This window comes from Heterodontus francisci, unplaced genomic scaffold, assembly GCF_036365525.1.
Source record: "Heterodontus francisci isolate sHetFra1 unplaced genomic scaffold, sHetFra1.hap1 HAP1_SCAFFOLD_43, whole genome shotgun sequence".
Classification (NCBI taxonomy): Eukaryota; Metazoa; Chordata; class Chondrichthyes; order Heterodontiformes; family Heterodontidae; genus Heterodontus; species Heterodontus francisci.
The window spans coordinates 17450864-17460603 of record NW_027141852.1 but is presented as its reverse complement, the minus strand read 5'-3'; the positions used below and the strand labels follow the sequence as shown (position 1 = coordinate 17460603).

The 9740-nt window shown below is 46.1% G+C and overlaps 1 non-coding gene across 1 annotated transcript; it reads right to left on the bottom strand.

Moving 5' to 3' along the window:
* Nucleotides 1-3014: 3014 nt before the first annotated feature.
* On the bottom strand, nucleotides 3015-3086 carry trnaw-cca (transfer RNA tryptophan (anticodon CCA)). The gene has a single exon. It is a non-coding gene; the product is annotated as a tRNA-Trp (tRNA).
* Nucleotides 3087-9740: the final 6654 nt, after the last annotated feature.

Here is a 9740-nt window from a genome sequence, read left to right as displayed (position 1 = left end):
CCTGAGTGCAAGGCCTTCACAGTAAACAACACCCAGCCACCTTTACCTCACTTGTCACCCTCAATGAGGTGGCACTGCCCCAATGGCACCCTGGTGTGGCTCCGCCTGCAGAGCTGCCACCTTAGCCCCCAATCCTGACAGTGTTTCCCGATGCCCTTTCCCCCTCCACCCTTGCTGCCAAGTGATGCTCCCTCACCCAATGGCTTCCTAGTGAAGCCAACACTCAGCTCCCACTTCCCAGTCACCTCCTTTAACCAGGCGAGGCTGTCAAGCCCCGAGGTTCCCATGTGCCATTGTTCAATTGGACCCAGTGAATAAAACTGCTGACAATCAGATTTAAACACCTGAAACACCTTCTCGCCATGTGGATGTGTGAAGTCCGCCCTCCATGTCAGCCGCCGACAAAAAGATCCGGTCCGATGTCTTCTGTCCCTAGTTCAGAACAGATTTGACAGAGTTAGAATCATAGAATGTAACTTTTATTCTGGATGTGTGAGAGGAATACATCACACTTTGGGGCTTTTGTAGGAGGATTTATTGATAAAGCTGGGATTTGAGAGGAAGCTGGTTCATGGTTTACAGAACAAATTCAGCCCCTGGGGTGGAGCCAACAGCTGCACCGTCCAATAACAGACAGGACGGGGACACTGTCTCAGGCCCAGTGAGCTCAGTCGATGAAAGCATGAAACTCCGAATCTCAAGCTTTTGAGTTTGAGCCCCATGGTGGGTGTTTATTTTTCCTGTTTCGGCTGATTTTACAGGCATTCTCCAGCTCTGAATTCCTCGGCAGTGAATTCAAGGAGTGTTTGAAATGAGATTCAACAGCATTATCTGAAAGTCTCTCCTTGATTCAGGACTCTTACCTCTCTCCAGCATCTCACTGCTAAAGATTGAACTTTATCTCATTTCATTCTCAGCTGGGGGTCAGTGTGGATCAGTGAGACTTCTGACTGTCTCTCCCTTCACAATCTATCAGTGTTGAGAAAGTAATGGGGAATATTACTCACATGTTGTAATGTTTTATAAACACTTGAGTGTATTTCACGCTGTGTCTAACAGTGTGAGGTCCCCCCTAGTGTGTCAACTTCCTATGTTTACCAACACTTCAGCACAACATTCACATAATGTGAGCTCTGAGATCTGTTCAGATCCCATTCCCAAGAGTTGGAAAGTGGGATTGGGCTGGATCGCTCTTTTTCAGCTGGCACAGACACGATTGCTATATGGTCTTCTTCTGTGCCATAAATTTTCTCCATTTTCTATGTTCTATAAAGTGAGGTGTGATTGGGAGGGGCAATTCCACCAGGGTTATATTTTCTTCCAAAACAATGGTGGCACAGTGGCGCAGTGGTTAGCACTGCAGCCTCACAGCTCCAGCGACTCGGGTTCAGTTCTGGGCACTATCTGTGTAGAGTTTGTAAGCCACACAGTCTGTGGCTGTGTGGGTTTCCGCCGGGTGCTCTGGTTTCCTCCCACAGCCAAAGAAATGCAGGTTGATAGGTAAAATTGGCCATTGTTAATTGCCCCTAGTGTAGGTAGGTGGTAGGAGAATGGTGGGGATGTGGTAGAGAATATGGGGCTAATGTAGGATTAGTATAAATGGGTGGTTGTTGGTTGGCACAGACTCGGTGGGCCGAAGGGCCTGTTTCAGTGCTGTATCTCTAAATAAATAAATAAATGACACAAAGGATACTTCACTGTGAGACTGAAATAGCTCAGTTGGGAGAGTGTTAGACTGAAGATCTCTGGTTCAGTCTGGAGTTCCGTCAGTTCTCCTTTATTCTGCATTGGCCTTTGGTTTCGATCCTCGAGCTGCACAATTTTTACTGAAATTATTTACCCAGCATTGAAGGATTGGGTTGGACTGGAATAGTGAGACATCAAGGATGGGAAATATTTATATCTTCTGTATTTAGCTTATTCACTACAGAGTGTTTCCTGACAACACAGAGCATGTGCAGAGCGATCGTCGACATCATCAGTGCATCCAAACATTTGTCAGCTTGCCAGTATGAATCTGCGCATGCGTGCACCGACGTCATCACGCACCGACACAAGACGGAATGACGTCCAAACATTGCCTCACCCCTCAGTGGCTGCGATCGTCATTTCCATTCCCCACAAAATACCCTGCTTCGGCCGCTCACTCCCGGCCTCGCTGCTTCTGTCCCCTGGACCGCTGCCATCCCACCTCCACCTCAGTTTAGCTTATTCACTATCTCATTCCGTCCTTTCCCCCAGCTTTTGACTCTCTCGGGGCCTGGTGAACATTTGATTTGATGCAATTGTCCTAAACTGAAGCCTTTCCACATCTCTGGGCGGTCAGATACACTCTGTCTGTTTGTTCCTGCTTGTGACCATTAACGGGAACAGCCGCAAATTCAACCTTTATCAGCAAACGGAAGATTATTAAAATGTATTCTGGATTACTCCAGCCCAGTGACAAAGATGCAATGGATGTTATTCAAAATAAGTTCTCTGACATTCTGTGTGCATCTAAAAGTTGGATTTGAAGTGTTAGGAAAACATGTCAAAGTAATAACTGAACATCTGCCAGCACTTACGGCGTTCAAATCCACAGCCTCGGTGTTATTAACACTGCGTTCTCGTCAACTGAACTAAGGAGCTGTGCAGACGGAGCCGGGTGTGGGATGAGACCCACGCTGGGTCGTTTGTGTTTTACTTCGCACACTTGCTGACAGAGTTATTGTATAAACAATAGAGATAGCACATCCCTGAAACATTGTTCCGATAGAAAACTGAGAAATAAGAACTGAGCGTGGAAATTGAACGGATCCAGAAATAAGAACTTTAATCTATTAAAGTCGATTTTGAAATTGAACAATACACGAACAGTTCCGAAAGGTCACTGACCCGATACATTAACTCTGCTTCTCTTTCAACAGATGCTGCCAGACCTGCTGAGTGGTTCCAGCATTTCTTGTTTTTATCCCAACAGAGCGAACTCTCTTCTGATATAAAATCCAGCAGCTTGAGCTGCTGTAAAACTTCACTGAGCCTGACGTGATTTGAACACGCAACCTTCTGATGTGGCGTCAGACGCGCTACCGTTGCGCCACAAGCTCACAAACAGAGAGTTGTGTCCCATTCTTGATAGAATCACTTCTTGTTTCGATTCAGTGAATTGCAATTTAATTCAATCCTCATCTGCTCTCCACTCTGTCAGTTCAATACTTTATTCAAACTGATACTTGGAGTTCTGTTTTACAGGGTGTCTTCTGTTTAAGTATTTACTGGACTCACTACTCTGATTAATCAGACTTTTTGCTGCTAACTGCTGCTTGATACAAAGTGCCCATGAGTTCAGGAATTTCTCCTGGGGAACTGAGTCGGATTTGGCTCAACCATTAAATCCACAAAGTTATTGTCACTGCTGCTGTGCAGGATTTAAAGGAAGGGATTGACCCAAAATGGTTTTAAATGATTACTGACAAATCAGGGCAAAAGGCAGGGCTGACTCCTGTCCGAAATACTGATCAAAACTTTCAGTTTTAAGGAGGTGATGGAGTGTTACAGGTGGAGGAGTTTAGGCAGGAATTCCAGCACACCAGGCTTATATAAATATTGCATCATTTTCTCATGTACCTGCTATTGGACCAGAGGATTTTCCAAAATTTTACATCAACATAAATAAGGTTATTAGAAGCAAGTAAAATATCATTAAAATGGTCCAACATGTTCTGGATTGTTTTCTCTAATACCAGCTGTACAATCACCACAAATTTAATGTAGCTTCACACGGTGGGATTGCGTGTTCCAGTTCTATAAATGCACTTTGAACCCAATAACTTGATTTATTTCTAATGGGTTGGCTGGAGGTACATGATCATCTAAATATTTAAGAATTTTATGTGAAATGAATGCAAGGAAAAGCATTAGGGTGTGATTTACTGGATAACAGCGGAGCTGGCAATGTTTGGGAAATACTTGCTTGCAGCCAAAGCACACATTGACAATTTGGAACTGTGTGACAATGAATCCTAAATGAGGAAAATAGACTCTGCCTCTGTCACCAGGTGGGCTTAAAACACCAACACTACAGGTAATAGCTGAACACACTAACCGATTGTATGACAGAGTTAGTCGCTATCATTAAGTACCCTGAGCCAGGGTGGCAACGAACAGATCTCTTCCCCGTTCCACACGATTTCCGACATGTTCGCTGTACCTTCCACTGTGAAAACAGACACAAAATATTTGAGTAAACTCTCTACCATTTTCTTTCTCCGCACAATAAATTTCTTGTCTCTGCATCGAAGGAATCTGTTTGTTATTGTTGAGCTTTTTGTATACTAGTAAAACCTTTTATAACTTGTTTCTTGACAGTTTACTCTCAGATTCCATTTTCTCCCTCTTTATCAATTTCCTACTCCTCATTTGGTGGTTTTTTAAAAATCCTCCCAATTCTTAATATTAATATTAACTTGGCATCAGGTGGCAGGACTGTATCTCCAACGCAGAAGTCCTCAAGGCAGCCAACATTAACAACAACAACAAACAAGAACAAAGAACAGTGCAGCACAGGAACAGGCCATTCGGCCCTCCAAGCCTGCGCTGATCTTGATGCCTGCCTAAACTAACACCTTCTGCACTTCCGGGGCCCATATCCCTCGATTCCCTTCCTATTCATATATTTGCCAAGATGTCTCTTAAACGTCGCTATCGTATCTGCTTCCACCACCTCCCCTGGCAGCAAGTTCCAGGCACTCACCATCCTCTGTGTAAAAAACTTGCCTTGCACATCCCCTCTAAACTTTACCCCTCGCACCTTAAACCTATGTCCCCTAGTAACTGACTCTTCCTCAGCATATACACCCGACTGAGCAGCGGCACTTGAGATAGCTTGGCCATGTGAGCCGCATGGAAGATGGCAGGATCCCCAAGGACGCATTGTACAGCGAGCTCGTCACTGGTATCAGACCCACCAGCCGTCCATGTCTCCAATTTAAAGACGTCTACAAACGGGACATGAAGCCCTGTGACATTGACCACAATCGAAGAGACTTAGCAGTTGGCAGGAAAAAAGACAGAAATGTAAGGAGAGAACCAACTGTGTATCAGCCTTGACAACCAATTTTATCTGCAGTACCTGTGGAAGAGTCTGTCACTCTAGAATTGGTCTTTATAGCCACTCCAGGCACTGCTTCTCAAACCACTGACCACCTCCAGGTGCTTACCCACTGTCTCTCGAGACAGGGAGGCCAAAGAAGAATATTATCTTGTGTTTGAGACACTTTTAATCAGCTTCATGGACAAATTCTTCAATCATCCCTTCTCCCACATTGCTTCTCCCTCTTTCATTGATTCTTTATTCCTTACAATCCAGAAATGGTTAGGAATCAGAGCTCACCCCCGAATTCTCTGCACACACCCCGCACCACCATCCACACCCCACCACCCAACCGTCTTTTACCCTGTTGGATCCAAGAGAGCACTCAATAAATGACACTCTATATAAACACAGAGAACTGCCTCACAATGTTGGACACAGAGTGTTTATAAAAGGTATTCACAGATCGTGTTACTGAGTCCACAGAGCAGGACAGGCCCAGGCTCCAGCCCCAGTCTGTGCTGAGTTAGCTGATGTCACCTGGTGTGATACCGAGTCACACAGAGCAGGAAAGGGCCTGGTTGTATTCATGGCCTGTGTTGAGTGAACTGATCGCACCCAGTGTGGTACGGAGTCACACAGAACAGAATGGGCCCAGGCTCCTTCCTCAGCCTGAGGGATGATAGTTCATCTCACACGGTTTTGTACAGAGCCCCACACAGAACAGGAAAATCCCAGGCTCCATCCCCAGCCTGTGGTATTTTACTTTATCACACCTGGTATGGTACGGAGCCCCCAGAGCAGGAAAGATCCAGGTTCCATCTCCGGCCTGTGTTGAATTAGCTGATCTGACCTGGTTGGCACTGAACCACAATCAGGGGAGGATGGGCCGATGCTCCCTGGCCTGTGGTGTGTTAGTTATTCTCATTTGATGAGGCACTGAGCACCATATAGAGCAGGAAGGGCCTGTGCTCAATGAACTGATCTCACCCTTCAGGGAAAAGGATTAAAGAAGGTTGAGAAAGAAAATAATCTCAAGCAGTTGTCTGGGTGTTCCGTTGCACAGATCTCTAAAGGTACATGAGCAATACTGTGAAGTGATAGCTGGAGTAAATAGATTAATGTGAATATACTGCCAGGACAGCAGGTGAATAACTTTGGGATGTTTTTACAATGGTGCAAAAACCCCTGAACAGGAACCAGGAGAATTTCTTCTTTCCTTTATTTGGTTTCCCTTCTCAGACTTCAGCTTGTCTTTTGCTGGCTTCCCACGTTCTGTCATTATTGAGTAGCCTTTGCAAGTTTAACAATTTGCCAATTTGCTCTCTCTAAGAGCTTGCCATCTTAGTCTTGATGATTTGCAGGTCATAATGATCTGGGAGATGATGTTTTGTCCATGTTTGTGAAGTTGTAATTCTGGCTCAGACTTCTGAGTCTTATCATGTAGTGGTCAAGAGTCTCACATTTATCTTGCCTTGTTTGCCTGAAGACATAAATTTCATAGTGAGGATTTGCCCTTTGTTGAGAATATCTTGTTAGAGCATTCTTCACTGCATCATAATCATCATCGCTTCCGGTGTCTCTGAGTGTATTGAAAGTATTGTCGACTTTTGGTTCAGCAGAGTGTAGGAGTAACGTTCTCTTTCTTCGGGATGTATTGATATCGAATGCCCCTTTCGGAGTTCAAATCTTGCTAAGTATTTTCTCCAGTGTGGCCCTGGATTACTGTGTGTCTCTGTAAAGGCTGGAAAGACTGGCTGTCATTGTACACACGTGGTGATTGCTATTTATTTAAATCTGAAATTGTCAATGCAAGTCTTCTGTATTTCCCTGGTTGTCTGTGTGGTTTCCTTTTTTGATCCTCAATGCCAGAGAAATATGGTGTTGTGCTGTGTTCATAAGTCTTCATTAAATGATGCCCCAGGCTTTATATTCAAATTAAATACAAACAGTACTTATCATCTTACTTATCGACATGATCTCAGGTCCAGGTATTTTCCTTACTGGTGTGTGTGTGTGTGTGTATGCGTGTGTGTGCATGATATGTGTGTGTATGCGTGCATGTGTGTGCGCGTGTGTGCGCGTGTATGTGCACGTGTGCCTCTATGTGTGTGTGTGTACATGTGTGTGTATGTGTGTGTGCATGTGCGCGCGTGTGCATGTGCGTGTATGTGTGTGTGTGCGCGCGTGTGCCTCTATGTGTTTGCATGCATGTGTGTGTGCGTGTGTACATGCATTGCAAGCCATGTGTTGAATGTGTCTTTCAAAATGGAGTTTCTTTACAAATGTATGATGATGGCATGAGTTGCAGCAGTGGCTTGGTCTCGAAAAGAATACAGTTTCTCAAAGGTGAAGTCACCATTACACTACATTGCAGACAGTGAGCAGCCCTGTTGTTGACTCCTTCCTTCTGCACTGCAGCACCCAGGTACACATTGCACAGTGGCAAGACCAAAGCTTTCTGAGCTCGGGGCTTGGTCCCTCACTTCCAGCCCCTTGGGAGGAAGGGTTTAAATGACGTCCCATCTGGAATGTACATCTGGAATGAACATTCACCCTTGAACCCCTCAGTGAATCAAGGTGTTCTTCTTAAATCTTTTCCGGGTGCTCCTACGTGGTGCTCCCCCTGCTCTGTCAGCTGAGGTGGAGACAGGCTGCTGACCTTGCTGCCCCATGGCTTGGGATGACATTGGCGGCCATCCTCTTGCTGCCTGAGGCCTGGAGGGCCCCGGCACACTGAGGGCCTCCTGCACAGGTACAGGGACCCCCTCTGTCATCGAGGGTGATGGAGGCAGGCACTGGCATCACTGGTGTCACTGGCAGAGGGGCTTTGGAGCTACTGTCCACACCAGGAGCACCCAGAGAGGACACCCCCAGATTTAGCAGCCAGCTGCTCCTCCCCGTTATAAGACACACTTGTACCTCCCTGCTGACCTGAGAGGGACGTGGACCTGGTGGAGAGTTCAGGTGCCTCGTCCCCCCTCTCACCTTGTCACCGCTGGATGGAGCTCATGGACAAAGTGATGGAGTGCAGGTCTGCGAACATCTCCGGCAGCCACTGATTGGTCGGCTGGATCTGGCTCTCCATGACAGTCACCAATCTCTCAATGGAGGAAGCCAGACACACCCCCATCAGAGACAGGGCCTGGATGGACTCCTCCATCGTCCGTGCTTGGGTACACATAGCCTCTGGCAACTCTGCCAGATGTTGCCTGACCTCTCACTGCAGCTGCAGCATTTCCCGTGTTGCTGATGACACCAGAGGCACGTTATCAGCTTCAACTCGCTGATAGTTTTGGAACTGAGCAGATTTCCTTTGCTTGATTCTAAAACATGGAACTCAGTCTGACATGGGGACCCATGGGAGGATTTAAAATAACTTGGATGATCCCTAGGACTGGTGGAGGAGTATTCAATACCTCTATTTATTTGCTAACCACAAGTAACAGAGAAAACAGAAACTGTAATTGAACAAGCCGATATCTAAAATCTTCTCCCATAGATCAGATACTCTCGCAATATGTCTTGCCACCTTCAAAGATTGATGCACATGAACCCCAAGTCCCTCTATTCCTGCACACTCTTTAGAACTGTGCCATTAAGTATATATTGCCTCAGCCTATTCCTTCTGCTAAAATGCATCACCTCACACTCGTCACTATTAAATTCCATCTGCCACCTGTCTGCCCATTCTGCTAGCCTATCACTGTCCTGTTGCAGGCAGCTCATTTCATATCACTGTTTGCCACTCCTCCATGTTTGGTGTCATTGGGATATTTTGAGATTCTACTCTATATTCCAAGATCCAAGTCATTTATCTGTAGCAAAAAAATCAGTGGTTTTAGCACTGACCCTTGGGGAACAGCACTGTCGACTATCCTCCAGTCTGACCGAGAACCATTTAATACTTTCTTTTAATTTCCAAAATATACTTTATTCATAAAAATCTGTAAAAATTACATTCCCAAACAGTTCAAAACAGTATCAAGTCAAAAAATACAAACAGTGCAAAGGTGATCAGCTTCCTTCTTCACAATCATGAGTTGCCTCACAACCCTTCCATTTCATTGTCATGCCATATACATTTTTACATTTTACAGCACACAAACTTTTCCTGATACAGTTCGAGGGGTTTCCCATGGATCCAGCCCCTCAGTTCAGCCTGGTGGGGGGACCTTACCCAGTGGTCTTTCCCCATTGAGCCTTTGCTGCGGCTGCCCTAAGCTTTAGTGCGTCCCTCACCACGTAGTCCTGGACCTTGGAATGTGCCAGTCTGCAACATTCGGTGGTGGACAACTCTTTGCGCTGGAAGACCAGCAGGTTTCGGGCAGACCAAAGGGCGTCTTTCACCGAATTGATAGTCCTCCAGCAGCAGTTGATGTTTGTCTCGGTGTGCGTCCCTGGGAACAGCCCGTAGAGCACAGACTCCTGTGTTACAGAGCTGCTTGGGATGAACCTCGACAAAAACCACTGCATCTCTTTCCACACCTGCTTTGCTAAGGCACATTCCAGGAGGAGGTGGGCAACGGTCTCTTCCCCACCACAGACACCGCGGGGGCATTGTGCGGAGGGGGTGAGACTTCGGGTGTGCATGAAGGATCTGACGAGGAGGGCCCTTCTTACCACGAGCCAAGCTACATCTTGGTGCTTGCTTGAAAGTTCTGGTGAT